This window comes from Helianthus annuus, chromosome 2 (genome assembly GCF_002127325.2).
Source record: "Helianthus annuus cultivar XRQ/B chromosome 2, HanXRQr2.0-SUNRISE, whole genome shotgun sequence".
Lineage (NCBI taxonomy): Eukaryota > Viridiplantae > Streptophyta > Magnoliopsida > Asterales > Asteraceae > Helianthus > Helianthus annuus.
The window spans coordinates 49,872,166-49,888,557 of record NC_035434.2 but is presented as its reverse complement, the minus strand read 5'-3'; the positions used below and the strand labels follow the sequence as shown (position 1 = coordinate 49,888,557).

The 16,392-nt window shown below is 38.2% G+C and overlaps 1 non-coding gene and 1 pseudogene across 1 annotated transcript; one reads left to right on the top strand and one right to left on the bottom strand.

The window, feature by feature from the left end:
• Positions 1-1,902: 1,902 nt before the first annotated feature.
• Positions 1,903-2,008, bottom strand: LOC118490039. Its single transcript, XR_004888047.1, has one exon. It is a non-coding gene; the product is annotated as a small nucleolar RNA R71 (small nucleolar RNA).
• An 11,424-nt stretch (positions 2,009-13,432) lies between these two features.
• Positions 13,433-15,526, top strand: LOC110868436 (annotated as a pseudogene).
• The last annotated feature ends 866 nt before the right edge of the window (positions 15,527-16,392 follow it).

Here is a 16,392-nt window from a genome sequence, read left to right as displayed (position 1 = left end):
TATCATGGTGTGTGATTGCTTATTTGTAAATTGTTGATTCTTATGATATTCTAGTTTGAAACCATACGTTCTTGGTGCCATTGGCAATCGAGATATCATGGGTAGAATTAGGATTGGGTAAGGGTTGATTGGTCATCGGGTAACAACCTCACGTTCTAGGAATCTGAGTACTTCGTGCCCTTTTATCACAACAAGTAATTACACATGAACTATGTCTATGTAGTTCTTTCTAGTGGATGATAGCACAAACGTTGAAGCAAACCGGAAACTTAGGATGGTCATTTGTCTCCAAATTGTTTACAAACTCAATTTTCATTTTGCAAATTAATTAGTACTCTTAGTTTAAAAACCAATCAAATCAAACCAACGCTTGAATTTACTTTTAATACAGTTAGTTTAACTTAGTTAATTTAGAGAAACAATTGAAATAACACATATTCCACAAACTCCCCGTGTCCGATACCCACTTGCCAATAACTATTTAGTAGTAACTGGATTAAATTTGATTGTGACCACGACATCACGTCAAATTTTTGCGCCTTTGTCGGGGAGTAGTGCGCAACGTGTGTTATTTTTGTTCTTTTCTTAAGTTTATTATTTTTCTGGTTTACGCGGGGTGTGTTAGTGTGCAGGTATTTACAGGTGCATGCGTACTAGAAGCTCTCACAAGCTTTCACCACTAGTGTTTGATCCAGAAATCGAGCGAACTTTGCGAGCAAATAGGATTTTACTAAGAGATAATACAATCAGCGGTTCACCAACAACACCGATTACACCAATTACACCACTTCGATACATGGATAGGGATCCACCACCACCACCACCCACTACGGGTGAACCTGCTCAAGTCTTTACACCATCAACCACTCAACCTTCACCAAATACCACCATTCCACCAAATACTACTGAACCCACCATAATTCAAAATGTTACACCAACCAACACCACACAACCCATTACTACCATTCCACCTTTAATCCTTCCACTACTATACCACCATTATCCCATTTCTTCCCTGGTGCGGGTCCATCATATTCAAGCCATACCATAGCACCAAACTCGACCATTGTCCATGCTACATCGTTTCGACCATCAAACCAGTCGGGTTTCCAATACTCGACTCTTCCATTTGGGCAATCTTCAGGAATTCAAGGAGATGGGTATGATGAAGGATTTGAGGAGTTTGAGGGTTTTGATGAAGACGGTTATGCTTACGGGGGTGATGGAGATCAAGGGGAATACGGTTATATGCAAGGCCAAATGCAAGCGATTCCAAATGTTGGTGGAGTGCAACAACAACAACTCATACCTCAACATGTGAGGCCGAGGCCACAAGGGCCACAAATGCAACGTCCCATACCATTGCAACAAGTTCGTCCACCGAATGTTCAACAACAATTCCAAAGGCCAATTCAAAACCCACCCATGCCACAACAACAATTTCAACGACCAAATGTACCACAAGGGCATATACCAAGACAAATGGGAGTTCGTCCAAGGGGTAGGTTTGGTGTGCCAAGGAGGCATCTTAGAGAGCACGCGAGGGGTATTGAAGCGCATTTTAGGCCGGTAATTACTCACAATCCTTCACCGGTGGTTATTCCTCATAACAACCAAGGAAGAACCTTTGAAGTAAGGACTAATTCCTTACAAAGTTTGCCGAAATATAAGGGTCTAGCAACGGAGGAACCTTATTTTCATTTGGAGGCCTATGACTCAATTTGTAACACTCTTGGGAGTCAAGGTTTTTCGGCCGATGATGTGAAGTTGGTCTTGTTTCAATTCTCTTTGGAATATAAGGCAAAGAAGTGGTCTACACTTTGCCTTCGGCATCTATTTATACTTGGGGGGAAATGCAACAAACATTCTTAGACGAATTTTATACCGCCCAAAAGACCAATGATGCTAGGAAAGGGTTGAGAAGTTTCCAACAACAACAAGGCGAAATGTTCCATGAAGCCTTCGAGCGCTTAAATATGATGATCAAAAATTGTCCGCAACATGGAATTGAGCTTTGGGAGTTGATGAACGCCTTTCATGAAGGGTTATGTGCCGAAGATGCACGAGATTTGATGTCCATCACAAATGGGACTTTTGGCACCAATTATGAGAATGATGATTGGGAGTTCTTGGAACAAATGGCCATTACTTCAAAGAGAAAAGCCCAAGCATCAAGGAGAGCACGACCGGCCGTTACTCGAACACAAGTGCATGCAGCCGAGGATGGTAATGTACAAACTTCTAACCAAATTTATGATGTTTGTGCTATTTGTAATGAAATAGGTCATGCGGCTGAAAATTGCCAAGGAATGGTGGATGGGCAATACGAGGAGGTGAATGCATTACAAGGTCAAGGAGGGGGTGGTAGAAACTTCAACATGAATTCTAACACTTACCACCCCGGGTTGAGGAACCACCCTAATTTTTGTTATGGGAATCCTTCAAATCAAGCAAACCCGAATTTCCAAGGTAATCAAGGTAATTATGGTTTGCGCCAACCTTACAATAACCAAAGTGGATATCAAGGTGGGAATAACCAAGGATTTCAAAGGCAATATCAAACGGGTCAAAGCTCTTCGGGTGGAAACGAAGTAATGGAGATGTTGAAGGCGATGCAAGTTGAAATGCAACGAATGGATCAACGTGATGAGGTTCGGATGCAAAAGGACGAGGGCCGTGATAAAGCGGTTCAAACTTTGACCACCCAAATGGGTCAACTTGCAAGTGAAGTGGCGATATTGAAGAAAGCAAAAGGCCAGTTACCAAGTGGCACGGTGATAAATCCCAAAAACATTAAAAGTGTTAATATCAATGTGGTAAGCATCGTTCCTAGTACTAAATTTAATGAAACATTGCTAACTTCTTCATATCAAGTGAATGCAGGTTTGAAAAAAAATGTCGAAATCGAGAATGATAAAGAGTATGGAGCGCCAATCATGCCTATCCGAGTGGGGAAACTAAAAATTCCTCATGCTTTGTTGGATTATGGGGCGAGCATGAGTGTGTTACCGGGTGATCTATATGACATGTACGATTTCGGTCCGCTTGAAGATGTAGACACCATGGTGAGCTTGGCGGATGAGAGTTGGAGGCGTCCACGGGGAATAGTTAAGAATGTTATGATTCGATTGGGAGAATTCGAATACCCAATGGATTTTCTAGTTCTAGACTATGCTTCTACCAAAATGGCAGCACAAAAAAGGGTAATCTTAGGTAGACCGTTTCTATACACAGCAAATGCTCAAATTAATTGTAGAGACGGGGTTTTTACCATGATCGAAAAGAAGCGAAAGTTGTCCTTTGATGTTCAAACTCAAGTGATTAGTTATGAATCCATTGAGGGGGAGGGTGGTGAGTCTAGTGATTGTATAAAAAAGGTGTTCAAAAGAATGAGAAGAAATTACCCACCGGATCGTGAAGAAAAGCATATGGGTTCAAGCAAGAGCGTATTTGATTACCCACCGAGTCAAAACAAGATGGATGCATTTTGCTCAACGGCACAAGGAAGTGATGGAGATGGCAGGAACCGATTCTTTGAGCCACCATAAATAGGGGTGGCACGGTCTGGCTGAAGACTAGAAACTTAGCGCTGCTCGGGAGGCAACCCGGGGTTTTACATTGATCTTGCTGTTTTTATGTTTCTATGTTTTAGGGTCATGGCGACATTTAAGTGTGGGGAAGATGTACGGATATTTGTGTGAAGGTGGTGATAGGAAGTCGGATTGTCTACAACATCGGTTGTGTCAAACTTCACTAGGTCAATGTACTCTTTCCTTAGTCTTGTTATGCTCTTTAGCTTTTAAATTTTGGTAGTTAGTTGTTTGCTTTTGTTTATGGTTGGGAGGTTTGGGGGTGTATTAGTTTGATGTTATGTTTTTGGGTTGGGCTAGTTGGTGGTGTGTTTAAAAAAAATAATAAAAATAATAATAAAATATAAAAAAATACAAAAAGAAACTTGGGGTTTGAGAGTATAAGCAAATGTTGGTGTTTGGATAAAGCATCTTTCCCTCAAAACCATACATTGGGACAATGTATCCCAAGTGTGGGGAAGAGGGAAATTTTTGAGAATTTTGAAATTTTTGTAAGTCCAAGCGAAAATTGTCAAAAATTTGAAAACTTGATATGGTTCCACTTGACACACCGACACCCATTCCTAGTCTTTTCTTGGTAAGGATTTGAGCCACACATGATTGTTATTGATATTCCATTGATTGAGTGGCGGTGTGTGTAGTGTGTTAATAGAACTTGTGTGTGAATACTTGTTAAATCCTAGAGTTAGCATGCTTTTGGAAATGATAGGGGACTTTTAGGTAGCCTCGTCTAGATGTGTGAGAGTGCGGGATTGGTGGGTTGGACCTCATACTTTACATATATGAGCTTGGTATTGTGAGGGGTGGGGGTTTGGTCCTTTAGAAAGCCATGTTTGAGCCTTAAACCATTCGGTTGTGACCCAAACCTACTTCTTACAAAACTTTACCTATTGAGACGACCCGATTTAGGAATTTAGTTTGTGATTGTTGATATTCTTGTATATATTGTTGAGTTCTATATTAAAAAGAAAAAAAAGAAAAAAAGAAAGAAAAAAAAAAGAAAAAATATGAGAAAAGTGCAAAAAGAAAGAGTTAGTTGCGATAATAGTTGAAAATGTTGATGAAGTTGTGTATATAGTTGATGTTTGCTTTGTTTAGTAGTAGAAATAAAAACCTGGTCAAATCAATTAGCTCCTTCATGTGTATTCCACCATTCCCTACCTTTGCATTTAGCCCCGTTACAACCCGTAAGTCCCTTTGAGTCATAAGCATGCTAGGTATTTAAAAGGAGGAAACTTGATTTGTATACAAGCTTATTGTCGCACAATCACACACGTGCATTGAGTGTTTTAGCATAATGTGCTAATATTTCTTGTCACTGAGAGTTGTTGTGATGGGTGTGTCTTGTGGTGTGATAAAAAGTTAGTAAAAGGACGATACATTTTAGCTTGGTTTGCACGTTGATCGCTTGTGGTGTTGAAATAATTTTCGAATGGGTTGCTTAGGACAAGCAACGAGTAAGTGTGGGGATGTGACGGGTGGTCCGTAGGACAACCCTTAAATGGTTTAAAAAGATTAAAATTCCATGCTTTACTTGGTTACTTGCTTGAACTTAGTAATTACGAGTTGTTTGGTTTTGCAGGTACTTAAGTGCATAAATATGCTTTTATGATGATTAAATGGAAGTTGCAAGAAGTGGAAACAAGTTGGACTTTGAGAGATCAAATAAAAGAAACAAGGGAGAAAATGCCAGCCGCCGCCGTAGCCTACGGCTGGCACCGTAGCTCAGTGTATCAGCGGTGTAAGGTTTCAATAGGGTGTCGTAGCCTACGGCTGGTTACGGTGCCATATGTTGATTTTTTTTGGACATCTTGGACTTGGTGAGAGATATCAACATAATCATTTATCATCATCACACATCATCAAAAGGAGTCAGGGAACACGTGACTTGGGACTTTTGGGAGTCTCATTTGATTGGGCCGCTAATACACACAAGGGATTTGACGGCACATGTGTGCAGCCAACATTATTTTGGGGGCATCACATGTTGACTTGTGGACTTCTTGGGAGAAGCAACAACATTAACTCATCTATTATATTCACACATATATTCACGTGGACTTCTATGCAGCCATAAGGGGCAATATTGGAAGTTGTGGTGCATTATTATAATATAACTCATGGATCATTATTTTTTTTAGATTGGGCCGATAATCATCTTGGGCGGCTGGTTTGATTGGGCCGCACATGTTGGACGGTGGGACGTGGATATCTTTGATGGCAGACTTCTTTTGTTGGCGCCGACTGAAGAGCTTTGGTAACTTACGCATTAATTGGTCAAGTTGATGGGTTTTTATGTCTCTAACCAATCCCATTTTGTAACTTGTGCATTTATTGGACATTTGATGGTATTTTTAGTGGTCTTATGATTAGAATTCGGTTACACTATCTGCTTGGTGAACGAATTTTGGAGACTTTTTGGAGATTTTGGAGCTTGGAGAACAATAGTAATCTTTGGTTTTTATGTTGGTGATTCCTTTGAACATTAAAACTTTTGTTATGATGTTGCATCAAGCCATGCGTGGCTAAACACTCTATGGTCATCCTAGGTTGAAGGTTTGTTTGAAACAATTGTGTTTTGATTCCATATTTCTAGAATGGTAAACTCTATCTATGTCTTGTTTATCATGGTGTATGATAGCTTATTTGTAAATTGTTGATTCTTATGATATTCTTGTTCGAAACCATACGTTCTTGGTGTCGTTGGCAATCGAGATATTATGGGTAGAATTAGGATTGGGTAAGGGTTGATTGGTCGTCGGGTAACAACCTCACGTTCTAGGAATCTGAGTACTTCGTGCCCTTTTATCACAACAAGTAATTACACATGAACTATGTCTATGTAGTTCTTTCTAGTGGATGATAGCACAAACGTTGAAGCAAACCGGAAACTTAGGATGGTCATTTGTCTCCAAATTGTTTACAAACTCAATTTTCATTTTGCAAATTAATTAGTACTCTTAGTTTAAAAACCAATCCAATCAAACCAACGCTTGAATTTACTTTTATTACAGTTAGTTTAACTTAGTTAATTTAGAGAAACAATTGAAATAACACATATTCCACAAACTCCCTGTGTTCGATACCCACTTGCCACTAACTATTTAGTAGTAATTGGATTAAATTTGATTGTGACCACGACATCACGTCATTTGTCTGATGAAACACTGATCGTATCGTTTCAAGAACTGAAAATCGACGACAAGTTGCAGTTTGTCGAAGAACCAATTGAGATTATAGATCGGGAAGTTAAGGTTCGCAAGCACAGTCGTATTCCAATTGTGAGAGTTCGTTGGAACTCACGATGTGGACCGAAGTTCACGTGGGAGCGTGAGGATCTGATGAAGCTTAAGTATCCACATTTGTTTCCTAACGACAAGTCCAATTCAGACAAATCTGAGTCTGCTACATCTAGTGAATTTCGGGACGAAATTCCCATTCAAGTTGGGGATGATGTGACACCCGCGGAAAATCCACCTTCATCCTGAGTTAATGTCTTGCTGTTTTGTACTTGTTTTGGATTGCTTGTCAAATTTCGGGACGAAATTTCTTTCAAGTTGGGGATGATGTAACAACCCGAGATTTCAAGTCCTTTCGTGTATGTATTTATTGTGTAACAATTCTGTTTTGATAAAGTGTGTTGTGTTGATTATTAAATGGTTATGCTTTGTGAATTAGACGAAACTTAGGGGTTTTACCATGAGCTACCTCGATGAAATGAGAGCTTAATCACACATAACGGTCGACGAAACAGACGACAAAACAGCCGGCGAAACAGGCGTTTCGTCGGAGATCATTTTCGTCGACTATGGGCTTTGGCCCCATGATGTTTCGCCAGCCCAACTGTTGTCATGTTATAAATCCTCTGGTCAGTTATGTAAACACATTAGAAACCCTAAGATCCTTTTTCCTCTCGTTCTTGGTGTGACGGAAAACAAGTGAATAACGCAACATCTTGTCTATGTTAATCTAGATCCTTCAAAACAAGGTTAGTGTTCTCTCATTATTGTTGTGTCATGATTCTATATTCACTGCTATGATTCTAGGAGAATTAGGGTTTTGCTGTAATAGGCTGTTAGAAAAGGGTTTCAAGGATAACGAATGATTGATATATATATGTTTACGATTTTGTTATGAACGGATGGCATGATAGCTTAATAAGGGAAGGATGTGTGATCGGTATATGATTTACTGTAATGTTTTACGAAACTATTTCTTGAATCGATCTAGATGAGGCTAGTCAAATGATAGTTAGGATACTATGATTTCGTGAAGAGTTTTTGATGATTGCTGTTGATGATATGTGGATTGTTAGATGTAAATCGTAAATGGCAGTTAGGGTTTCTGTACAATAAACTGATAACAACACGACATAACTGCATCTTTGACGAAACGCCAGTCATGGCGAAACGGTCACGGCGAAACGATCACGGCGAAACGGTCACGGCGAAACAGTTTCTGTTAGGGTTTCTGTTAGATGTAAATCGTAAATGGCAGTTAGGGTTTCTGTTTCGCCGAGGGTAGTCACGACGGAACCAGGGGGTTTTGTCGAAGGGAAGTCACGACGAAACATGGTTGTTTCGTCGAGTAGGAAAACTGTACAGTAACCCAGTCAAGTATGTTAAGTCTGTTAATGATTAACTACGTTAGTATAAGCTGAAAACAGTTATGCGATGATATGAATCAAACATGTGTTGTATGATTTGCATGAACCTGTATAACTATTATGTGCTATGATTGTACCAATAGCTGAAATGTGAGGATGCAAACTGATTATGTATACGTGCGTACTCTAGGCCTTGACTAAATATTTGTGAGCTTATAACTTGGCATACCGAGCAAACAAAGGTGAGTTCACTGCTCTTTTCTAAGCATGCGTCCCGGAGGTTTGGGACATCTGGTAAACGTTTCAGGAAGGAATGCTGGGTAAACTACTAAACTGGGATGTTGATTATTAAACTCAGTATCTATCATATAAGACCCCGTACATCTACCGTGTTGCTGATAAGGCAACGAGGTATTTAGTTGATAGCGCTATTAGGTTTCGCACCCTCACACCAGGCCGGAATGGACGGGCGTGAACTAATTACCTTGACCACTTGACCAATGCTTTGATAGAGGCATTAGGGTTTGGGCAAACACATCTAGTAGCCACATACGGTAATCGAGTTAATAACATCAACAAAACATAACGTTGAACTGTTTTAAGCACGCATCTGGTACACACATCTGGTAACTAAACGCGTTAACAAAAACTTGAACTCACCAGCGTCGTCTGACACACTTGTCTGCATGCTTGCAGGTCGTTAGGTTTATTGACATGGACTTGCTATCTGGGAGTGCTGGAGTGGTCATGCATCGAGGCTCTTGGATATATATTTGATACATTGGTTTTGAAAACTTATTATGAAACCGTTGCTTAATGTTTTACTTATGCTTCCGCTAAACATCTCTTTTGGTTTAATCTTATGGATTGGATTTACATTTGACAATTAATGATATGTTTTATTTAAATACTATGTGTGGTTCAATGTGATTGGTGGCTTGGATCCTAGTACGTCACACATCCCGCGGCGTTCCCGCATGTGGTATTTTGGGGGTGTGACAACTGTGTGTCGTGAGTATGTTGAACTGTGACTTGGTTTTTCGACAGAAAGTTGGTAGAAAGTTTCCAAAACAAAGGGAATCTGGTTTCTGTAACTTAGAAAGTGAATAGCTGGTATACCAAAGATACTTATCACTTCCGTTGACTTTTCCGGTGAGCTTCTTCGCCGGAAAAAATGGTGAAAAGTATTTATAACGTTAAAGCTCAAAACAACTTGTACTTTTGATTATCTCCAACGTTTTTAAACAAGTTTTAACCAAAAAACGACATCAAACAACAACGATTTTCGAGTTTTAATTCTTATTTTCAGCCAACAAAAACTGGGTCTTTAATTTTTGTCCAAGAAAGGCTCAAAACCCACTCGAAAATCACACCGGAAACTCGGTTTTCAACAAGAAATCGAGCCTTACGCTCTGATACCACTTGTAGGTCCACTAGCGGAGGATCTAGTCAACCGTATCCTTGTTATGCTACAAACACGGTTGTGCGGAATCCAACCGGTAAGTTAAATCGAGACCGAGACACAAAATAAAGCAAAGAAACAATACAACGTTTAAAGCTTTAGATCTAGATCTATTATGAACTAGAGAGTTTTGTTTACAAAGATTACAAACGATAAAGCTCTCACAAACTCACTCTGTTCTCTCGTGTCTCTCTTTTTTTTGTTTCTGTCTGTTGTCTGTGTTTATATAGTAAAGGCCTCGACGAAAACCAGTTCTGGACGAAATCGGATTGGCGAAATCCATTATCTTCGACGAAATCAGGCATCATGACGAAATCAAAGGGATTTCGTCAACAGAAGTCTTCTTCACATGGTGTTTTTGACGAAATCAAGTGATTTCATCACTTTGATGGGCCTGGACTTGGTCTTCGTCACATGTGGGTCTTCGTCAGAGCAGGAGGTATCGGTCCAAAGGAAGTGACCCAAGTGAGTTGATTGGCCCAACAGTGTACGTACACAGAATTCTCAAAATCAGATTGTAAGATTAGTCAACATGTGACATCATCATGACATCATCATGATGATGTCATGATGATGTGTCGGCGGGATTAGTTCGCGGCACTCCGTGCTTCGCGTGTCGAACTCTGGGGCGCACGACGGAGGAATGTCATTATGTCGGGCTTGAGCCGAACCTAACCAAGTCAAACCGAATCGAACCGAGTCGAGTCGCGTCCACATAAAGTGTACCAACAGTTAGTCTTGAGCTTGTTGTTGGCGTATTCTTAGATCCAATTTTGTGTTGTTTCGGGTTGTATATGAGATCCTTGTTGTTTATGTTATTGTTATCTCTTTGATTCTCATCTTTGGTCGCTTTAGATGGTTAGGTTTGGTAAGTCATGACAGTTTGAGTATATTTTGGGTTTGTTATGTCTCTTGAATCTTGTATGATAATTGATGATCATGTTTGTTTTTATTCATGACTGGTAGAGTTTATTTTCATGTCTCTAGAATCTTGTATGATAATTGATGATCATGTTTGTTTTTATTCATGACAGGCAGAGTTTTCTTTTCATTGTATGATCTTGTTGTTTCATTCATGATTGAATGTTTGGTTGCTATGTAATGTGCTACGTTTGTGGTTATGTGATCTTGTATTTGCTGTCATAAGGTAGTTTAGTTTGAAATGCTATTTCTTGTGTGTTCTGAATCTTTATCATGAATCATGTGATTTGATTTTGTCTTGAAAAATGTATAAATGTTTTTTGGCCATGATTAATGTATGTCTTGTTGTATGGTTAGTCGAACTATATGGTTTGAGTGTTTCTAACCACATGTTTTGTCAAGATTGCTCTTGATGTCTGCTTGTCTATGATCTTGTTTGTATGGTTAGTTTGAGCTGTGTGGTTCATGTTTAACCGTTGGTATTGTCAAGATTATTCTGTATTTGTGACAGCCTTGTATGTTATCTCTTGTGAGGTGTTTTTGGTTGCAAAATATGTTATTTTGTGATTTTGTATTTCACGTTTGTTTTAGGCTGAATTTGTTGTCTAGTATAGAAGTGTGTACTTCTTGTGTATCAGTCTTGGTATGATTCTTGTGATTCAGTATTTCTTGAAATTTTTTTTCTAATCAAGTAAAATTAGACTTTGAGTTCTTCACAAGTATTGTCTTTCGATCCTGGTATCATATTCTTAAAAATCGTGTGATTTTTAGTTTAAATGATATAACTGTGGTATTGTTGATGGACTGTGTGGTTCATTGTTCTAGTTAGAATATGTTTTCTAATTGTTTGTTATCTCGCTTGGTTTGTATATGTATGAATCGTGTGATTCGTTGTCTTTTCAGACTTTGTTCTAAGTTATGTAGTCTTTGGTGAATCTCTAGCTTGTAAAAATGGCTGGTCTTTCATTGTATTTTGAGAGCTATATTGTTCATATGAGGTTGATTGTTTGAAAATCTTATTGTAGCTTCTTTTGGTTGTCAATAATTTCATGTCTGTGGTATTCCGGTTGTGTTGATCAGAAGTTGTATCAATGTATGTAAAAGGTATTGTTATCTTCCTAGCATCTTAGTGTAGAAGGTTATTTTTGTATATGGGGGCTGTCTAATTTGCTCCGTTGTGAGATATTTTTTATTCTTGGTGCAAAATCATAGGGTCCTTGATTTGTGGTTTAAATAATTTTTGACTGTTACGTGTTGTTCTCTCTTTATCGATTTCTTGTTGAATCATGTGATTCAGATTTGTAATTCATGTCTTGTGTATATGTAATTGTTTTTTTGGTAAAACCATATGAGTTTCTATGGTCTTTATGATTTCTTGACCAGGTTTTTTGTTCAGACGTGTGGCATTATGTGGTTTTTTATTAGTATTTGATTCCTTTGAATATAGATTCAAAGTCTATTGTTCAATTTGAATTTATATGCTGATATAAATATTGTCATTTGTGAGTCTTTGTTATTCAAGTTATGTTAAACCTGGTGGAGAGTTGTCAAGGTTGTTCAATATTGTTCTGGTTATTTAGTTTATGTTTTTTGTTTGTCAGATTTACTTCTTGTTTATGTGAGTCATTAGGTGATTCTTGTCTTGACGGGATTATTCTGCATTATGTGACAATTTATTCGTCTTTAACTCTATTAAAACGTTGGTACGTGTGATCCATATGTCATGTTGTATGATTTGTCATATCTTCTGGTTTGAATTGGTCTTATGGGGTCTGTTTTCAAGATTGTTTTTTATGAATGTATGTAGTGTTAGCCTCCTTGTTTTTTTCTTGTGTGAGAAATTTTTTTGGTTATAAAAGTATGGGTTGTGATTTTTTTTTTGCCAGAATGTGTGTAGGCTTTCGTTGTTGTCTGTGTTCTTGTCATAACTGTTTGTCTGAGTTGTTTTCAACCTGTTATAGAAAGTTATTTGATTTGTTGTCAATAGTTGTATTTACTTCAAGAAATTGACTGTCTCATCTTGTTGTATGTCTGAATACTTTTTTGTTTGAGTTGGGATATTGTTATAGTAATCCTATTCTCTTGGTTTGTTTCTCTAAGTTGTATATTTGACTTTCTTTCTGGTGGATCGAGTGGTAGTTTGCATTGTTTTGGTTTGAATAATACTTGGTGTTAATTGCTATTTACTTGTTGGAGCTTAGTAAGAGTGTCATATCAATTTGTGTGAATTCTGTTATCATGTAAGAAGTTTGTGATGGTATTATTGAAGCTGAAAAGGTCCATACAGATGTTCAGGTTGCATAATTTTTTTTTTACAAAGGGGTTGTGTGTTAATCAACATCAATCTCTTTGTAATGAACTTGATATTTTTGACATGTTTGCCACCTGAATGAAGGGGGCATGTTAAAAATAATATTTTAGGCTGTCATTCGGGTTGCAACATGGTCTTATCTATCATCCAGGTTGCAACATGGTTTTGTGTGTGATAAATTGGGTGTGATTAACGAGGGGGGAATGTTGACAAAATGAAATTAATTCATATACTATAATGTTATGTTCTTTATAATTATATCAGATAATGGACTGGTTATAATATAGTGTTTGTTGGGCAATATTGTTATCTGGGCCTGTTATGATATTGGGCCTATATGGTGTTTCGGTTTTATGGATTATTCGTTTGTCATATCTTGTTATAACTGTCTTATGGTGGTGGTGAGTTTTTTTATACAACTGAGAAGTCTAAGGGGGTTTCTTGTAACTTTGGAAGGGCCCCGATCGTCTTGTTACAAAGTTTTGGACTTCTGTGTAAAATAATATGTTGGGGGGGGGGGGGATATATAAAGGTTGTTATGCGCAGTAGGGTTTCATTATTGTCTCCCCCAAATTCGTTTGAGCTCTCTCTTATGCGATTTGTTCATGTACCAGTCAGGCTGCATAAGTTGATCTTCTTCAAGGTTATTTGAAGCTACTAGACTGTTCGTAGTTGCTGTACATCAGTGTTTCTTCACGTCTTGGAGGAGATTAGTTCTTTCTTCCCTGATCTTCATTTGTATCCTTTGTATTGTAGTTTCAGTTGTTAGATCTTTCATAGATCTAGTGATCGTGTGTGATCACCGTTTATAATCCTCTGATTGTTGTATTAGTTGATTGTTGTTTTGTAATTGTTAAACAAATCTTACTATTTGTAAGATCTAGGGTACTGTGGGGGAGTTTTTTTGGTTTGGGTTAAATAATAAAGTTTTACCACGTCGAAATCGAAGGAAAAAGAAGCTCCAGAACTCAGCGGTGACTGGCCAATCATCGGATACCTCCACTTACTTGGTTGTGGCAACAAACTTCTTTACCGTACACTAGGTTCAATGGCAGACAAATACGGTCCAGCATTCAACATTCGGTTAGGAGCCCATCGTGCCTTGGTCGTCAGCAGTTGGGAAGTAGCCAAAGAATGCTTCACCGTCGAGGACTTAGCACTTGCGTCCAGGCCGAAAACAGCAGCCGTGAAGCACATGTGCTACAACTATGCAATGTTTGGGATGGGTCCGTACACACCCTATTGGCGAGAAATGAGAAAGATCGCCACCCTTGAGCTCCTCTCCAACCGCCGCCTAGAGATGCTGAAACACATTCGTTCCACGGAGATTACTTGTGGAATTAACGAGCTCTATGGGCGATGGAAAGAAAACTCACAACAGCCAGTGGTTGTGGAACTTAATAAATGGTTGGAACATACCATGTTAAACATAATTATGATGATGGTGGCGGGAAAACGATATTTTGGTGTTGCAAGTGGAGGAGGTGATGAGGCTGCAAAGTGCCACGAAGCCATTATCGATATCTTTCGGTTGTGTGGTCTTTTCGTTGTGTCGGACGCAATACCTTCTCTTGGTTGGTTGGACCTACAAGGGTACGAAAAGCAGATGAAAAAGACCGGAAAAGATTTTGATTTGGTGCTAGGAGGGTGGCTTGAAGAGCATAGGCAAAAGAGGAAATTATGCTTAGAACGAAATAAATTAGTAGATGCAAAGGATTTTATAGATGTGATGTTGTCACTAGAAGATGAAAAGCAACTCCCCAATATTGAGCATGATTCAGATACTGTCATCAAGTCCACGTGTTTGGTAAGTTATATGCATATCATAATTTTCTATAACAACTTTTGTTTATATAGTAAGTGCTGAATGTTACTATATTTTAATGTTCTATGCTATAGTCCATGATTCTAGGTGGTAGCGACACAACGGCTGTCACACTAACTTGGGCCATATCTTTATTGTTAAACCATCCTGATGTTCTTAGAAAGTTACAACAAGAACTAGACGACCATGTAGGTAAAGAACGACAAGTTGATGAATCTGACATCAAAAGCCTCGTGTTTCTTGAAGCTGTAATATAGGAAACTTTGCGTCTATATCTGGCGGGCCCTCTTCTTGCACCGAGGGAGGCAAGAGAAGATTGTATGATTGTGGGATACAATGTCAAAGCTGGAACTAGGTTAATCACTAATGTTTGGAAGCTTCAAAGGGACGAGACTGTTTGGAGTGATCCATTTAAATTTCAACCCGAAAGGTTTATAGGCGTAGGCCATGAACACATCGATGTGAGAGGCCATCAGTTTGTCCTGGTGCCGTTTGGGTTAGGTCAACGTTCTTGCCCTGTGATCTCGTTTGCGCTCCAAGTGCTACATCTGACATTGGCCCGTCTTGTTCATTCTTTCGATTTGGGTCAACCTGGAGGTCTTCCGGTCGATATGTCTGAAGGCCCTGAAATGACTCTTCCAAAAAAGAAGCCGTTAGAGGTCCTCTTAACGCCACGACTTCCATCTTCGATTTATGGTTGTTGAGCTAGAAATCTAATATTATGTTTGATGCATTTAACGAATAATATGTATAATGTGAAGTAACAAAAATAGTTCTAGCTTATAACGTGAAAAGGTATTTCATTGAACATGTTCACAGATGATCCACCGTATTATCCGGTTAATTGATCCAGACTGAATTTAAATCATTTTGATCTTTTACATTCCTACTAGAACTAATCAGACACTATTCACTAATGTTGATTTCACATGTTATTCAGTTTTCAATATATTGTAAATGTAAATTGGATATATCTATAATAATAATAATAATAATAATAATCCATTACATAGTTGATTTTTAATCCAAATAATATATTCTGTTCTCTAAATACATTTAGCATCTTGTAACATACAAAAATGAAAAATATACTGTAAAGCAATATAAATAATCATGTGTGTCCAAACCTATATATATATATATATATATATATATATATATATATATATATATAGGGTAAGGTTCATGCGAGAACCACCTTTATTGCGAGAACCAATGTGAACACAAGCTAAAATAGCTAAAAAAACCTAAAAAAACCCTAAAAAAACCTAACCCCACCCCCCAAAAACCTAAACCCCCCCACCCTCCCCCCCCCCAAAAAAAACCTAACCCCCCCCCCCAAAAAAAAAACCTAACCCCCCCCCCCCCAAGCTAAATGCTAAAAACTAAACCCCCAAAAAACCTAAAAAATCTAAAAAAATCAAAAAAAATAAAAAAAAATCTAAATTTTTTTTTTATTTTTTACTATTTTTTATGTTCAAATCGCTACTTTTAGTAGCAAAAAAAAAAAAAAAATTTAAAAAAAAATTTTTTTTTTGGATACTAAAAGTAGCGATTTTTATATAAAAAATAGTAAAAAAATAAAAAAAAATTTTTGGGTGTTTTTTAGATTTTTTTAGGTATTACTGTTTGTGTTCACACTGGTTCTCGCGGTTCTCGCAATAAAGGGTGGTTCCT